This window comes from Fukomys damarensis, unplaced genomic scaffold (assembly GCF_012274545.1).
Source record: "Fukomys damarensis isolate Sample0158 unplaced genomic scaffold, DMR_v1.0_HiC HiC_scaffold_21, whole genome shotgun sequence".
NCBI classification, from domain to species: domain Eukaryota; kingdom Metazoa; phylum Chordata; class Mammalia; order Rodentia; family Bathyergidae; genus Fukomys; species Fukomys damarensis.
In genome coordinates, this window is record NW_022900933.1 from 29,642,885 (window position 1) to 29,660,824 (window position 17,940).

The following is a 17,940-nucleotide window of genomic DNA, read 5'->3' on the forward strand; positions in this document are numbered from 1 at the left end:
GGGTCCTAGTGCGCGCCGCCGCCCACCAGCCCCGCGGCCCGGTCTGCAGCCCCCACGTACCGCAGGCAGCTCTGGAGCCCGGGGAAAACCCGGGGGAAAACCCGGGAGAAAACGGAAAGCCGTCGCCCCCTTTTGCAAAAGCCACCGCGGATGGTGCGGGGAAGCCGGAGCTCGGTGTTAGATCTTGGTGGAAGATGTTAGAAGAAAGACATTGGTTCCAAGTGAACTCGCCCGTGTGAGTCTGCAGCCCCGTGGAAGGCACAGGGCAGGGACGGGCGTGGAGGTTTGTCCCGTGCCCTGAGAGTACGACCACGTCACGCAGGTGAGAGACACTGTGGGATCAGTGAAGAGGGGTCTCAGAACGACGACCCTAAAAGAGGGAAAAGTTGAAAATTCATGTGTCTGAAACCATGGAACCACGTTTTAAATAGCTTTGCAATATTTCCCCCTTGTTAACAGGTCCTTTTCATTTTGCCTTCACTTGCTTTATAATATGCTGTTTTAAATAACAAAGCCCCATATGGCTAAGCACGTAGTCATTTGATTTTCAAAAGACCTCAGAAATTGCATCAAAATATGTACTCATGTATCTCCTAAGACATCAACAACAGAGAATTAATAGTGGCATATGGTGTGCCTCATAGAGAAAACTTAATTACAAATTAAAACAACTGCGAAAATTCACAAATTCTGCAAACGGAAAGTAAATTATGAGCCTCGATTGATACATGAATCACCTCGTGTACAATTAGGAGAGACTGTAACTTCTAGGTTTCTCTTTCACATCTGGGGAAGGCGCGGTGTGTGCGTTGTTTGTCAAGGGATTCAAGTCAAAGCCTTTGCTCCTGAAAGGGCTTTCAGCAGCCCAAGGTTGAACCATGTACTCCGGCCCCCCCTGGAGATCAGCTCTTCGTCTTGCACATGCTCGCGTAGGGGGACAATTCTATTAGCCCTTAATTCAAAATAATTGTATTTTAATTTGAAAAACCTATTTGAAAAACTTGAGGCTGGGTGTTTTCTTTCAGTCTCTGATCGCACCAAGTCTGAAGGTCACAGTGCTGGAAAGCTACTAATACTGGTGGTGCTGTGGTGTACACCAAAAAGAAAATCAAATCTGTGCTTTCTGCATTCCATTTTTGGAGCAGGAAAAGTCCCTTTGAAAAATATTCTGGCCCTCACCCTTCCCAATTATAGCTAAATACTTGTAATGGAAGTTTTTCAGTATTAATTAAACATCAAAGACACTTTTTCTGCTGCTTCATGTTGTAATACATTACACTTGTCAATCTTTGAAGGACTCGTACATACATCTCATGTGATATCTGCCACACCTCAGCGAGAAAACATATTAGAATTCCCAGTTTTTAAATGAGAAAATGGAGGTTCCACCGGGCGGAGAGACTTGTCCAAAATCACCCCAGGGGGAGCAGAGCAGACCGGGTCGCCAACACCTCCAACAAGTCCTGCTTTTCCAAGTGTACCTCATGGCCGCTCATCTATTTCTCTGTAAGCACTGTGAGGAGTGAGAGATCCAAAACAAAGCCACAGGTAGGTTTCTGTGGCCCTCCTTGCCTACCTGTAGCAGAACAGAGATTTACACATGGAAAAACAAGGCCAGGTGAGATTATCTTAGTCTCTGCTGACGGAGAAACTGACCTGTGGCTCCCAGGGCGCCCTGGCCAATGGAAAATTTCAAACTCAAACTGAGCATTGCCCCAGTCACCCACATGACCTTTTGTCCTCTCTGGGAGCCTATGAAGGGATCCTACACACAGCGGGAGTGGACATTGGCGTTCTAGGTGCTCACTCCACAGGGTTTCACAAACGAAAATTCAGAGTGAAGACGGAAGGCCATTTAGCAATATCTAGGGTGTTCCCAAACACATCTGGGGACACCCTAGGGTCACTTTTCAGCCCCCCAAACCCCTGGGAAAGTCACCAGCCAGTTCCTTGTGTGGCAGTTCACTTCCTCCTCCCCTCTACCAAAAGGAAATGTAACTTTTCTTATGAGGTGTACCAACCCTCTTGCATACCAGCCAGGTGAAGGGCTGGGTGACATTTCACTGAAAAGAAAGCAACTTTTTTCTCCGAAAAGTGATTCATTTCTCTCTTTGTTGAGCTCATGAGGAAGGTGCTGGCCATGGCAGGGCCAGGGGAAAATGTGTATAACCTTTCTGGGGAAAAACTGGAAGGTTCTGTGCAAAACTTACTTGATGAATTCATTTGATCCCTTTGTTGAAAACTGGTCTAATTGCTTTACAGTTGTACCATCCATGTGGCTTTCAAATGCTGCAAATGCTGGGCTGAAAGTAATCTTGACACCCATAGGAGGTAACAAGGTGTAGAGAAGAAAATGTTAGTGGGCGGTTCCTCAAAGCTGGCGCACATCGTACCTGGCATTCATTCATTCATCCAGCTGTGCATCAAACACTGAGCAGAGGATTCTGGTTATAAAAATAGCCCCCCCACCCCACCCCCCATGCTCCTTGTTCTGTGGAGCAAAACCATTTCCAGGAAGCGTTGCAACCGCTTCAGCAGAATCATGTCGCCGGTGCCCTGTGTTCAACCAACAGTCCCAGGCTTGGGCCAGTTGTCTTCTGAGTCATCCCCAGCCCTGCCTTTTGCTCTGTTTTGCTCCCCACTGGCCCTGTGGTCTGAGTCTCACAGACCCCTGTGGTTGGCCTGGCCAGTGCCTGGGTGCTGCTGAGGAGGGGTCCTGGACGGAAAGTGGTGGGAAGGGGCTGACAGAGAACCTCTTCACCTCCCTCTTGCCTCTGCCAGCATCGGTGACCAGGGCTGCTTCCTGCTGAATCTTCTACAGGGTCACCTCAGCCCCTGGTTGGGGTGACACCGCCAGGTCCTGTGAGCTCTCCACTTGGGGCTGGAGTTAGCCTCTGGGTACCTTTCCTGAGATGGGTACACAAATGGGGAGAGGAAGGGCCCCACCGGAGGAGACGCCCTAGACATAGAGGGATGTGAGAGTAAGGTCTCCATACGCACTGAAATGAAGATTTCAAATGAGGTGCCATGGGTCCCTTAAACTTGATCATGATTTCCACATGGCAAACCCCTTTATCTCCCTTAAGCACTTGTTCAAATATCCTCTCCCCAGTGTCTCTGGATCCTCCTGACCCTATGCTATTTTTCTTTCATCCTTTGCTTTTACCACTTTCTAACACATAACTAATTTCACAGATGATTTTTGTTACTCATTGTCTATTCCATTCTCACCAGTAGAAGTTCTACAGGACCAGGAATTTTTGCTTTATTAAAATTATAGAAGTGCCTGGCATATAGTAGGAGCTCAGTAAATTTTTTAAAGTGAATGAATGTACAAAGTTAGCAAAGAATATGTATATGTGTGTGTGTATATATTCTCCAGAGAAACAGAACCTCTAGTATAAATTTATGGAGAGAGAGAGAGAGAGAGAAGTTTTATTATAAAAATTTGACTCAGGCCAGGGATTTAGCTCAGGGGTTCTGCCGCCTGCTTTGCAACCACAAGTTCCCGAGTTCGATCCCCAGTACCAAAAAAAAAAAAAAAAAAAAAAAGATTTGACTCATGCAAACATGGAAGGTGAAGAGTCCCAATATTATTGATAGATGAGCTATGCAGAAATATTATAGGCAGGCAGATAGGACTGAGTCCTCGAGAGGGCCAGGACAAAGGCGAAACACACCACAGCTGCACATCAGCTGAAAACTAAGCCTCAAGATGGAGACAAGATGACCAGACCCACATACTTCTTCAAAGAACTGGGCTTAGTGAAGTACAGATAGGCATCAACCACCCTGGGGGTGACCAGAGACCTCTGGACCCATCACCTCCTAGGAGAACCCTTGTTTTTTCCATCCACACTTGCTACATGACTTGCTTCCCAATTGGACCACCATTACCTAAGTGACTGTACTTGTAACCTTACTGGATGTTCGTGGCTGTGGCCCATGCTGTACCCACGTGGATTTCACCCCATAAAACTTCTCTGTAAAATGGGATCTCTGGGCTTCCCCACTCAGGACCCCTTCTGCCCCTCAGAAGGTTTCCTGTCAATAAATATCTTCCTGCTTTTAACCTCCATGTTCCTAGGACTCATTCTTCAATTTCTAGAGAACAAAGAATTTGGCGGATCACACAGTTAACAGGTTGGGAGATATATTTTATATTTATTTTCCCACAACACCAAGATTTGCAGTAGGCAAACTGGGGACCCAGGAGGGCCAATGGTGTAATTCCAGTGTGAAGATCATCAATAAGGCTCAAGAGGCAGGAAGAGCTCATGTTTCAGTTCAAGTACAAAGGCAAGAAAATCTCAAGGCAGTCAGTTGGAAAGTGCTTCCTTTCACTCAGGGGAGGGGCAGCCTTTTAGTCTATTCAAGCCTTCTTCAACTTCTTAGGCAAGGCCCAGTCACCCACGAGGGGGCACAATCTGCTTTCCTCAGTCTATGGATTCAAAGTTAATTTCATCCCCAGACACCCAGACAGGCACCAAAACAATGCCAGATGGAGTCCTGATCGAGTAATGTGGCCACAACTAAAGACACCTGGAGATACTGCTGTAGGCCTGTTATACCATGGCTATAGATTTGGCCCGGGGAAGGCACCTGCCCCCAGGTTGGCAATTAGAGCCCAGTGGAATTAATTCCCTTGCCAGCAGGGGAAGCAAGCCCTCTTCCGATCCCATTGGCAAATGATCAGATTTTGCCAGCCACCACATCCTCAGTTTATGGGCTCAGGAGATGGATAACAACCTAACTATTGCCCAAGCAGAAGGCTAAAACATGATGAAAGCCTAATATAAACTTTAGATTATCCAAACAACCCTTTTTCCCCTCCACCACCATAAACAGTTTAGAACAGACTGTGTATACAGCCACCGTTTATATACACAGAGGTGCACAGAGAGCCTCTCTGTACTGGAGGGGACTCCTTAGTGCTCGCTAACTTTCTAGATCGAGGTAGTATCAGGTTATACCAAAAGAAGGATCTCCACTTGCTTCTCTTGTGCACTTTGAGTCGTAGTGGAATAGCCAACCCTCCTTTACCCTGTGAAGCCACAAGTCTTAACATAGTCTGTGAAACCGACAACCGCAGCACACACTTAGGGGACGGGAACGGAACACGTGACTTGGATGTCATGATTGTCACCCACTATTTATAAGGGAGCCATTGCCTCCCATGGGGTGACAGTACCATCACTACTATGCATCCACAGTTGCCAAAGGGAATGAACAAAACCTACTGTGACTCAGTCATATGTGTGATATTTATCCCTCCATTGACAAAATGGTCCCACTTGGCGGTAGTGGAGGCCGGGTGGCATCTCATCCCTTACCCTGCAGGACCACTTACGGAATTAGCCAGTTTTTGTCCTCAGGCCTGCTCCTCGGCTCCAGCTCAGGCCCTTAAGGAGTTATTTATCCTGCGTGGAGCAGCAAGCGATGTAGGCCTTGAGAGGAAAGCGTGGGGCAGGAGGCTGCCAAAAGCAGTCGGGCCTGGCATGCGGCCAGCCAGCTGGCTGCTGAGCAGAGACCTCTCCCAGCCTCTCCAGACCCCCTTTGTCTCCCCTTTTCAGCTGTCTTGCCTCAGGTAATCATCCCCACTCTGCCGTTTCCTAGCTCTTTTTATTCCCGCATTTCAGATCACTTTGCACGTGTTAATTAAGCCTTGAAACACGCAGGAAAGAAAAGCCAAAGGTGAGTGGGGACGTTTGCACTGCATTCCTCCCCGGTTCTCTGGCCAGCAGTGGGCCAGCCTCACCCGTGATCACCCCAGGAAGAAGGGAAAAGCAGAGACCGATGGAGATGGGCAGAACTTCTTGTGTGAACAGGCAAGGATGGCGCATCCAGGTTCGAAACAGTCTCCACATCACAGATATCCCCATTACACCGACAGGCACATGTCATTGTTGTAGGGCAACATCCCTCCTTGGCCGATCCCGATGGCCTTTGGAAGGTGGGGTCTGGGCAAGTCTGCTGATAGGAGAAGACCTATCTCTTTCGCACCTGTGATAAACGCCCTTGGTCTGTGCTATTATGGCCATGGCCAGGGGCTTCAGAAGTCCACATCCTGACTCTGCCCTTTCCCAGAGCAGTTGTCTTGCAAACATTGCTTGGCATCGGAAGTCCCACTCTCTCATCTCTAAAGTAGGTATGAGAGTATCCACTCAGCCTCACTCCCTCTGATTTCTGGGGAGGATGAAACCAGATCATGCTTGCCAGATACTTAGCCCTGCATTTGCATAGAAAGTGCTGGATGTTGTGGTCTTTCTGGGCCACTCTGAATCAAGCTAGTCCTGCAGATGGGTAGGACCCTGTGGCTCCCACTGGTGCTGATGCCCCTCACTGACAAGAAGTGGCAGGAAGTCCAAATAAAGCCTGTAGTTGGGTCAATTATACCAGTGTTACTTTCCTAGTTTGCGTTAATGTTAGATGGCTGTCCAAGCTATTAACATACAGAAAGTTGGGCAAGTGGAATACAGAAACTCTTTTGTTTGATCATAATAATCTTACTAAAAGGCATCCAAATCAGTAGTGGCCACACAGTACACCTAACACTTCACCTATATTTTTAGTATATACTGTATTAAAATACCTCCACAGCATCCAGAAATAGATGTCAACCCTTTTGTTGCCAAAATAAGTGGCAATTTATGTTATCTCTAGCTGTTATCAGCACCAAGAAAATAATTCATTGAGTTTCTAGTGTCTGCAAGGTACCATGCTGAACATTAAAATAGCAAGCACCACCACTGGGAGAAAGCCATTGCCTGTGTGGAAGCCATTTTAAGGCAGCTGTTTGGAGGTAAGATATTTGATAACCTGACCATTTAAGCCCCTAGTGCCCTCCTTATTTCACAGAAAATGGATGGCTTGCCAGCCAATCCACTCCAAGCCTTCCCCTTTGGTGACTAATGACTAGGAAGAACAACCCTGTCAAATAACACCATAAATTATACCACTTGTCACCCTGAATATAGGTTTCGAGATGCTCATCTTTAAATGCTGAGGATATCTTTTCTCTCTCTCACTTGATAGAGACCAGAAGGCTTAAATGCTTCTATTTCCTTATTTGTATATACTGTGTAAATTATGATGTGTTCATGGGGGTCAGAAGGAGATTTTCACTGAGTAGCAGGTGGGTTTTGTTAAGATTCTTAACACAGAGCTCATCAGAGAGCATGAATATAATATAGCCACATTACAGTGGGTTCAGCAAAAGCGCCATAGTGTGAAGAAACAATGCCTCAAGTTGCTCAGCTCTGCAGGCGTTTAGTAACTCCGAGGCGAGGAGTAACTCCTGAACAGGTGTTTACAGAGCATTCATAATCAAGTTCTGTGAGGTCAGCCCTTACTGCCCACAGGGTACAGTACAGGGTCCGCCCTGATAAAAAAGTTAAAACATAGTCCCAGTTCTCAAGTGTGAGAATGTCACTGTGCTTGGTTGCCCAAGGTGTGACTCCTTCCTGTGCCTGGGGAATCCCCAACCTCAGAAGGCAAAGCTACCTCCCACTAAAGACTGGAAATGCTAGAAACCACCTTCCCAAGCTCTCTTGAAGTTGCTGGAAGGCATATCGTCAAAGTGGACTCTCGTCCCCAACAGCTAGCTCATGATAGGAAGGTGTAGGACTGGGCTGAATCCAGCACCCGTTGGAACCTCAGGAGCTCTGCCAAGGGCAGCATCGCTGGCATTCCCAGCAAATCTCACCTCAGGTACTCTTTCTGCATGGGGAAAACTGACATTGCTGTATATGTTTCTGACATCACAGGCAGGGTAGAGTCTTTTCTATGACACTAAAGGATGTAATACAGTAAAAAATGTAGTACAGAAAAAAAAACTAACAATAACAAAAAAGACTTCCATGGTTATAGAGGAAACATAATTTTTACTATATTTTTAAATAGAGAAGAAACTGTTTGCATATTCAGTTCATTTTTATTCACCTCCCACTTTGTCATGTAGAACTCCCATTGTGTCAAATACTTCTAATTTACCCACGGACTCTTCCTGATGACACTGAACTCTACAACGGGAAACTTTCAACGTGGAATGCATCATCTTATTTCAAGAGGGAAGAAGTGACTTCTGAAAAGAGTGAGAAGACGTGCCACTTCCACTAATAAAAACCAGGCATGCAGGTTTTTCATATTCTTCTCCAGCAAGTTAAACACGAGAATGGAATAATCTCTTACAAAACAATGAGGCAAAGATAGCATGAATGCTTTCAATGTTACAACTTTGAGCAGCCACGAAAACAAGACCCGGGCTCTAAATGAAAGCAGAGCGGGTTTAAAAAAACTGGAGCAGAGGGCGTGAAGAGGGCTCCCCGCCTCTAGCTGTGAATGCCTTGGTATTTGGTTGTTCAGAATCGGTGGTGGGGGACAGTGGGCTTCTGCACGCTGCTGCAGGCAGTGGGCCCCCTGCTCCACCTCCCTCTCTGCCTTGTCTCTGTCAATCTGGCTTCCACGGAAATCACAATCACTAATGCACTCTCGAATCCCCAGTGGCCTCATTGACCCATCTGGGCTGTGTCACGCTGCTACTTTCATTTTCTTAAAACTCTTAGCTTCAATGAGCTCCACTTTCTTCTGGTTCCCTTTCTCCCTTTCTGGCCAGCCTCTCTCGGTTTCTGTCCGGGGGGCTCCTCCTTCTCTGCCCACCCGAGCTGGGCTGCTCTCCTTGGCTTTCCTCTCTTATCATTCCTGTGACCACATCGATTTTTCAGGCCTTGCAGTGACCAATAATGAATACCCAGGTCCCTCCTGAATTCTAGCTCCCTTCTCCAATAAGTTCCTTGTCCCTTGCACCTGAATAGTTTGCTGTCATCTCAAAACCAAATTCAATATGTTTCCACCTAAATTATTTATCACCCTACTCTAAACATCCTATGGCCCTATACTCACTGGCCAGAAACTTTAGAATTATCTTCATCTCTCAGCTATGGCCCCTGTCCCCAGCACACACCCCACTCAGCCTCCTGGTCATCCTCATGCCAGATGAGACATGCTGCTTGGGCAGCCAAGGGAGGAGAGCTCAATCAGACCCGGGGGTCCAAGCAGATGGGAGTCAGCAAAAGAACAAAGGTTTCCCAAGGGGTCAGGACCCTGGATGGTTCTGTGGCTTGATGGAAGGTATCATCGTGGGATCTCAACATGTCCTGCCCCTGAGAGTACCCAAATCGATTTCTTACTACTCTGAGGGTTTGCTCATGACTGCCTGCCTCTACTGGCTTCCCACTTCCAGGGAGGCTGTCCATGTGTAATCAGCAGGCCTCGAACACCTGCTCTGCACTGCTCCACAGCCCCCACCCTTCAGTGACTCCTCATTATCCACAGAATTCACAGAAGAGAACTCACACAACCCCATCATACACCCCAAGACCCTATAATCGCTCACATAACATTTGCACTTTAGTCTGTCTCCCCTCCCTGGTGTGAAATAACCTTCTTGTTGACCTGAATTTTCTAATCTCTGAAATTTTGCCTATGCCTTTTCTCCTCCTAGACCCTGTCCTATATTTAAAAAAAAAAAAAAAAAAATTCTCAAGCCTACTTCTTCAGGTTATGCGTGGTTATTCATTTGTTCAACTAACATTTATTAAGAGCCGGTTAAGGGTCAAGCGCATTCTAATGAAAACTACCTCTGTCCTTGTGAGGAGCATCTAAGCACTGGGAAGGATGGGCAAGGAAGAGGGCGCTACCATGCGATGATCTTGGGCGTGTCTCGCAGGGACTCTCAAATCGCAGGGCTACAGAGGTTTGTTCAGATAGCCTTCTGCAAGGACAGTGTCCTCTCTTCTGGACTCCATGGGTCTCGGTCTTACTGTGCTGAGGTGAATCTGGGGCCTTTTCTTCCCCTCACTGCTTCCCAAGATCTCACTTCCAGAAACTCTGATTTGGTCACTCTGGGGTTGGGTCTGGGAATAAACATTTTCAGTAAATCTGTCAGTGGTTCTAACATGGTTGGGTTATGGGTCACCCTTGGAGAAACATTGCTGAAGTGCTTCTAGTTTTGCAACTCACATGACACTCTGGGTACTTCCTTATAGTCTGTAGGCTCTATATGATTTATTAAATAACAGCTCCTTGAAAACAAGATGTTTTTCTTGTATATCTTCATATGCCTTCATTAACACAAGAACAGTGTGTAATTGTATATCTTTTGTACGTTTATAAGTCTTGAAAATTTTAGTAAAGTCATTTTTGTATACATTTTTCAATAACTATACACTGCTTTCATACCTTCAGATTTTAAAAAAACTTAATGTGAGAATGTTTTTCTTCTGAGAGGCCTTTCTATACTCGGCCTAGATCCTCTTCTAGGTGTGAACAGATTTCTGTGATGCCGCGTGCCCGGGCCACGGGTGGTTGTAAGCTCGCCGGGTCTGCTTCCTGAACCACCCACATCAGCTGCACCTCACACCATGAACCTGAGCCCCACCTGGGCTTGGGAAGCACTAGAAGAGAAATGAAACAGGAATCCTGAGCTAAGCTCGCACTCTGTTCTTCTTTCAGTGCTTTTCTGTTCTCAGCAGAGGTCCATTTTTCTGTCCCTAAGTGTGCTCCTGCTTATGCTCTCACCTCCCTTCACCCCTAAAACCCCTCCTGTGTGACATTAGCCCAGGTTCAGTCTTTACACTTGAAAGAGTTCTCTACTCTGCTAGTCTAGGACAAGTCCAGATCTTGGGCAAGAAAAATTTTAATGATCTACTCTTTTTTGTTTGTTTGTCTTTTGTTTTTTGAGACAGGGTCTCACTATGTAGTTGAGACTGAACTGGAACTCACTATGTAGCCCAGGCTGGTCTTGAACTCACAGCAATCATCCTGCCTCAGCCTCCCAAGTGCTGGGATTACAGGCATGCACCACCACATCTGGCAATGATCTACTTTTGAAAAGATATTTTTGCAGCCCAGGGTCCAGCCCAACACAGCCAGCCTAGTAGCTAAATCAGGATAGGGCAGGCTGGAAAGCAAGACTCAGAGCCAGACTTGCAACTGGCTCTACAGCTGGACCAGGACAGAGCCAAATAAGCCACAGATACTGGAACGGCCCTTGCTGCAGCAAATGCCTGCTCTCACGTGACCTTGTCTGTGGACAAGTATAGGCCATGTGAATATGGGATCCTGAGACATGGAATTAAGATTGTTCACTGATGGATAAAGGGTCCCCAGCCCCTGGGCTGTGCTACTAGATAATTCGGTAAGAATACAGTTATCATTTATCAGACATGTGAGTCAAGGGTTATACTGTGGCTTTCAAGAACAACTAGTTCTGATATTTGAACACAAATAGAAGGAAGGTGTCAAATGCAGAGGCTGAAGTGTTAAGATAAGCTTTAGGAATCAGCCCTATGATCTTTCTAGGATTCAGAGGAGCAAACAATGCCCCATCCCAGGGTTGAAATAAATCACAGAGCAGGTGATCCTGGCAGTCTGGGGTACTCTTCTAGGTCCACCAGTCAACCATGGCTTTCAACATTGGGACATTTCTTTACAAATGGCCACCTTCTTCATAATTATGCCTCCTGGATAATGCTGTCTACAATTGGAATCAGTCACTGTGTATTACCTTTTCAGAAAATCTGCTAAGCAAAATGGGGAAATTGGGGTAGGAAAAGAGTAAGTTTCCTTTTTATAGAAATTTAGTGGAAGAAATTTAGTTTAGAAATCACCCATCTAGTCTGCCCCATTAATGTAAGCCAGAACTGAACAGAAGCTATTATTTTAATTTCTAGGACAGGTCTACTGACATTGCTGAGAAAAATTTTTTTAAAAATGAAAAGTTTATCATATTAAAAAAAAACCTTTGTATTTTTTATTGGCAGAAAGTCATATAGGCTACATCATGTGGTAGGATTTATTTTTGTGAACATCAAGATAGAGTGTTGTTCATTTATTGGGATGGATGTGTTCTAACATTGCTCGAAAAATTATCACTAGGCCATCATACTAGGTTACACATAGCCAGAAAAGCCAGCTTCTACCCTGTCGACTTAACCCCAGTGTCCCACAGCTCATAGGCTGAAGGTGACCTTTCTACCCTCCCAGGTCCTACATCTACTTGTTATACTTTGTAAAGCCACTTGCTCCCCTGGCCCCTTCTTTACCCAGTGGCTTCAGAGGACTTCTGGTCAACCCCTTTCTTACTATATCTTTGCAATTATACATCTGAGTGATTTACTTCCTATTTCCTATAAAATAATTGTTTGTGCCAAAGAACTCATACAGATATTTCCCCCCCTCCCTTTCTCAGGGGATTAGCATTTTAGTAAAAGCTGGATAATAAAACTAGATTGTAAAAGCCTGTCGGAAATGTAGTGGTGCATGTCTTACTTCTTATAATTGTCTTGGAATGATTAGGACTGAACATCGTTGTTGCTGTGACTGTTGTTCCAAAAAGAAAAAAAAAAAAGGCAAATTTTCTCTGCCAGGGCTCAAATATAGGTGTCAAGGGGAAATGACCTGTGATGCCTAGAAAATGCAAATTCAAATTTTCTAGATAAAGAGGAAAATGTAGAGCAAAATGAGATGGAGAAGAATGAGTGGACCACCATGAAGTCTACTTCAGGTCTTTCTTAACCTGTTGTGGATCTCACACTGCTTTGAGAATTTTACACACACACACACACACACACACACACACACACACACACACACAACACACACAATATAGCAGCTGGTCCTGGAGAATGGTGAACTCCATGGCCCTCAAGTTAAAAAATCCTTGTGAGCTTGTCAAAATGTTTTCCCTTCCTGGCTTAATTTACAATAGAAGTTGGCATAAATGTATGAAATTTAGATTCCAATCAGGCAGCAAATATATAAATATGCTCTGGGTAGTGCTAAGTACAAAAAAACAGAAAAATTACAAGAGCTCATCTCTGCCCTCCAAGGCTTTGAAGAATTCTACACACATTCACACCAGGAAACTTTAAACAAGACTGTGTCGGTGTCAGTGTTAAAATGTGTGGTATGAGCCACGCTGCAGGCTTTTAGGAGAGGTGAGTTGATGAAGATTTCATAGAGGAAGAAGGATTTAGATTAAACTTGAAAGTATCTGTAGAGTTAGATCAACAAAAAGGAGACAAAGATCACTATCTGGCTTATCCCATCAGGGGTTCTTTCAGCTCAAAGACATTTCTTTCATCCAATACTCATGCAGCAAGTATTTGAGATCCTGTCTGTGTGGATGTTTTGGTGATCAAAATAAGGTGTCTGTCCTAACATTTCATTGGGGAAAGACAGCAAAAAATAAATGAAAAGCAAGAAAGCTAGCAGATAGTCATGGGTACTGTGCTGGCGATTAAAATAGAAGGGCATTTAAAAAAAAAACTAACTTGGTTACTTCATATTGGATGACTAGGAAAAGCTTCCTTTGTGGAAGGTCGCTCCTAAAGTGGTAATTGAATAACAAGAAGGAAACAGCTATGTGACTACGGGAAAAGCCGTTGAGGCAGAGAGCAGAGCTGGTGCCAGGACCCACCAGAGCAATGAGGTTGGCATGTGAAACATAGGGAAAGAAGGTCAGAGTTACTGGAATCAAGAGGTTGAGTGTGAAAGAAATGAGGCAGGAGACAAAGGGGACAAATACAAGAGGGAGATCAGTTAGGGCTTTATAAGTCAGAGGGAGGATTTCATACTTAGTCTAAGTAAGATAAAAAGTGACTGGAGCATTTTAAGGGGAAGAGGTACAGAGTCTGAGTTATATTTTTGAAATAGTATTTTAGCTTTTATGTAAATGGTTCTTTGCAGAGGGCAAGACTGGAAGCTAGAGTCAAAGTAGGTGCTACGTGTAATGGCCCAGGAGGAGGATGGTGTGGCTTGGATGGGGGCAATGAGAGTGGAGACGAACATGACCAGCAAGACTCAAGATAGCTTTTGGTGGTAGAGCTAGTAGGACTTGCCAGTAGCTGGATGTTAATAAAGAAGGAAAGAAAGAAATCAATAGTAATTCATAGAGTTCTGGCTGTAGTATCCAGGTGGATGGTGAAACCAGCCCTCCTAATCATAACACCTAACGTAAAATAATTTGGTGTGGGTGGAGTGCATAGAAAATGCTGCTTTAATCATGTTTAATTAGAGATGTTTATTCAACAGCCAAATAGATATATCAGATAGATCATTGGGATGCACATTTGGCAAAAACCCAAAAGAACAAAAACAGCCTCTAGTCCAGTCATATTATATGATAAGCAGGGAAACTGAGACTCAGAGAAGGCAAACGCTTCCTTCACAGTCACACAGTCTATCGGCCTCTAGGGTACTTACTTGGCTTGGTACTTTTTTTGTTGTTGTTATTTGAGACAGGGTCTCACTATGTAGTTGAGACTGACCTGAAACTCACTATGTAGCCCAGGCTGGTCTCAAACTCCCAGCGATCCTCCTGCCTCAGCCTCCTGAGGATTACAGGCGTGAGCCACCACACCCGGCTGGCTTGGTACATTTTCATTTACCTTCTGCTTCTAAAATAGTACAGTTTAGCTTCAAAATTATGATAAATATTTGTTCAAAGAGATAATTACACTCTGCAGTACTGGATTTTAAATGATCAAATATTTAGGGAAAAAAAGAAACCGCAAATATATTGCTTAAAATATTTCACAATCAATTTGAATTCAAAGAAAGAATCAGCTTCATTGGCAGACTGGCTGAGTGAAAAATGAATTAGCAGAAACAGTTTTTTGCAGAATTTAATGTAGCTGATGCATCCTTCTTTTTAAAACAATGTTTTAAATTAAAAGACCAATCATTTCTTCATCATATAGAGGTTAAAAAAATGTAAAAGCCCATCTACTGAGTTGTTAAATAGAGCAGTAAAATTCCTTAGACCTGGAGTTTACACACACACACACACACACACACACACACACACACATTTTGAGTGGTACAGAAGGAAGCTATGGGAGTTCAAGGAACACCCTTGTGTATTTAGTGTTGGCACAGAGAAGTGAGAGGCAAAGGTTGAAACTGATATTCAGACTATTATGAAATTTATCAGAAAAGAGCTTATCTAGACACTGCAGATAAAACAATGTGGCAATAACCGATCAATAATTCCTTTTATGAAACTACAGCTGACCTGTTTATGAAACTCTTGATAGCACTGTAAGACATTCTGCATATCGCATTCCAGATGTTAGTCCACCTGTGAGTCTTTTGTGAAAAAAAAGCAACAGCTGTGCCTTTTCCCAGGGCCTATGTCCAGTAAGCTCTCTGCTACAATACAATAAATAAACTACAGGCATCATTTAACCTCTTTGAGCTTCAATTTCCCGATTAGTAAAATGAAGCAGGTGATTATTTGGGAATCTCTAGAGTCTTCAAAATTATGATTCTAAAACTTGCCAAAGCCAAAATCAATAAAAAGAAGAAAATAAATTCTAAGACAATGTGAGATGATTTTATGTTCTATTTGGCAGAGCTGTGACCAGATACCTGGAACTCCTTACATGGACTTTGATTCCTTCCTTTCCCCCTCCCTCCCTCCCTTTTCTTTTTCTTTCTTTCTTTCTTTCTTTCTTTCTTTCTTTCTTTCTTTCTTTCTTTCTCTTTCTTTCTTTCTTTCTTTCTTTCTTTCTTTCTTTCTTTCTTTCTTTCTTTCTTTCTTTCTTTCTTTCTTTCTTTCTTTCTTTCTCTTTCTCTTTCTCTCTTGTAGGAAAATTTACTGGGGAATAGGAATAACTCCTAAGAGACAGGAGAGGTCCTGAGTGGGTTGCCAAGGAGCCCATTTCTCTCAGAAATTTTATAAGACAGAGTCACAAGGTGGCTACAAGTACAACATAGGTTAAATTATAATCAACCAATAAGATTACAAGTACAGCTGCTTAGCTAATATTGATCCAATGGTAGCAAGTGCATATGGATGACATCATTAACCTTGGTCAACAATCTAGTCTTAGCCTTACCTTTAGTAGTCTTAGTAGTCTCAGGGTGGGAGAGGATGGCCTGCCCCTAATGAGATAATGGTTTATTTATATGGGAAATCTCAATGACCTTCTTTCTTTCTGACCCGAATTAAAACTTTTTCTTTTTTAGTTTATTGAATCTTTAAAATAGTCAATAACAAATATGATTTTAGAAAGTAATATCTTTTATTCACCACGTATAAATTTATTTTTCAAACATGATCACCAGTGAAATCTCCAGTGCACATGTGACTTTTATTTCCTAATCTATCCATTGACTCCAAATTAGCTTTCTCTTAGCCTTTCCCAATTTAGTGAAAGGGCCTCATCATCTACCTAGATGCTTCAATCACAAATGTAGGGGTTATTCTCGACTTTTCTTTCTCTCCTTCCCCATTAGCATCCAGCTGTTGGTTAAGTCCAATTTGCTGTACCACCAAAAAAAAGATAGAGATGGTGGAAGACTGGCCTAAAGTGAATATCTGATTTCATCTTAGGTCAATAGATAAGGACCACCTGTGAAAACCAGCAGTTGTGCCCTTCTAGTGAAGAGAGCCTTCTCCTACACTGACCTAAACACAGTGTGGGAAGTCTTTGAAGGGATGGAAGCCCCACTACTGAATGCTAGCAGTGAATGGAAGGAAGTGTTTTGCTTGCTGATTGCCCGTGAAGACAAAGACCTCTTTCTCACATCTTTCTCTGTTCAGTGAATTCTCCGTACTTGAGGAAACATTCAACCCCAGTCCCGATTCTCCCTTCTTGCTGTTAAATGTTGGCCCAGTTTGATGCCAACTCAAGTCTGGCACCTGTTATAGTGAGGAGCATCCATATTTTCTAAGATTTTGTATGTGGTAAAGTAGGAAATAATCCTGATATGAACTACCACAGTTACTTTCTTATTGCATCCTCAGCAATGAGCACAGGGCCTGATAGATAGTAGGCAGTCTTAGTTGAAAGCTGACTCAGTGAATGAAAGGCAGACACCTTAGAATTCAGGGGGGAACTTCATGTGATCGGAAGGTGAGAGAAGGAGAGCATTTACTGTTTGCTGAAATCTTTCCCCAACCAGCTAGTACCATGCAGCCCAAAAGGTGGGTTCCAGAAAGCCCTCTTCCTTCTCTTATGTATCCTGTATAGGTCCTCTCATAGCTTACCCTGTGATCCCAGCACTCCATCTCCTACTTCGGATTCTCCTCTTTCTACTCACGATTTCAGATGTGGTACTCTAGACTGCTTGGGGAATTCCATAATCCACCTTTATGTGTGGAGGTACTTTATGAACATTATCTCCTTAATTCTTTTCTCCATTTTGACAGTAGAGAAAATTAGACTAAGAGATGTCTACATACATCCCACAGAAAGTAAAAAGGACTAAGAAGCAAAAAGGTGAGTTTTACTACACATAGCCCATCCTCTTTCCATTTCACCATATCACTTTCATCATCTAGAAGCCTCTTAGATCATTTTCCTACCTCTTCTCCAACAGAAAATGCTGCACATGAAACAATGCTGATGGCTCCGAGATGTAACTAGGAACATGATTTCCAGGGTCATGGAGATTATTACTACAGTATGTAGGACTAATTGGCCAAATACAAAATAATCCGTAGTTACCATAATTTTTGAATACTTACGTCCAATTCTTTTTGTGTAGTTTTTTCATTGCTAATCATCTTGTCAATTTCTAGAAGCCTTTTGATTTCCTTTGAATTAGTTCTTTCTAACCTTTTGTGGGCTAAGAAACCAACTCACCAGGTTTATTAGGACCATGTATAAAATGGAAGAAGACAGTTGCTGAATGTCAGAGTAGGAAAAAGGGAATAAAGTCCATGAGCACAGTGAATGGCTCCATGGAATGTATTTTAACTTCGACTCTTTTTCTTTGAGCTGTGCTCTCTATGGCTAAGATTATTGGAAAAATGACCTCCAGGTAGGTGAGTTATTGCATTGTTTCCTTCAAAATATAAGGACAGCAGCTAAGGCTATATTCTTTTTTCTTTGTAGAATGGATTCTTTGTTTTAAAATAAGTGACAAGAA

At 43.7% G+C, this 17,940-nt stretch overlaps 1 protein-coding gene across 1 annotated transcript in view; it reads right to left on the reverse strand.

Annotated features, from left to right (window-relative positions):
• Foxn3 (forkhead box N3) overlaps positions 1 to 194 on the reverse strand; it is a 377,946-nt gene extending 377,752 nt beyond the window's left edge. Inside the window, exon 1 of the mRNA XM_033766752.1 lies at positions 61 to 194. The gene's annotated coding sequence lies outside the window, so the exon portion shown is untranslated. The remainder of the gene's footprint in view (positions 1 to 60) is intronic.
• Between the last annotated feature and the right edge of the window lie 17,746 nt (positions 195 to 17,940).